Source organism: Juglans regia, chromosome 14 (assembly GCF_001411555.2).
Source record: "Juglans regia cultivar Chandler chromosome 14, Walnut 2.0, whole genome shotgun sequence".
Classification (NCBI taxonomy): Eukaryota; Viridiplantae; Streptophyta; class Magnoliopsida; order Fagales; family Juglandaceae; genus Juglans; species Juglans regia.
The window spans coordinates 23697496-23697826 of NC_049914.1; positions in this window are offsets into that span (position 1 = coordinate 23697496).

Genomic DNA, 331 nt, shown 5'->3' on the forward strand with positions numbered 1-331 from the left:
AGTGTTGCTGTGGGCTATATAACATGGAATATCTTTCTCCATTGACATCACCAAATTGTTGGGAAAGAGGCAAGAAAGTCCTGTAAACTAAAGGTGGATGAGCCTTACAGGGGCAACATGAGATCACATGCATGTGGCCATTCTTATTATTGACATGACACCCTTTCTGCTTTTGTTCATTGGTCCAGTAAATGTGTTCTCAGGTCGCCCCTGCAGGACTTTCCTCCACCGCATGATAGTCATCACGGTATGCAATCGACTTGATGGTTTTGCGCTGCCGATGATCATACCTTTATTGCATTTACATATTGATTACTTTATTACATTCAGC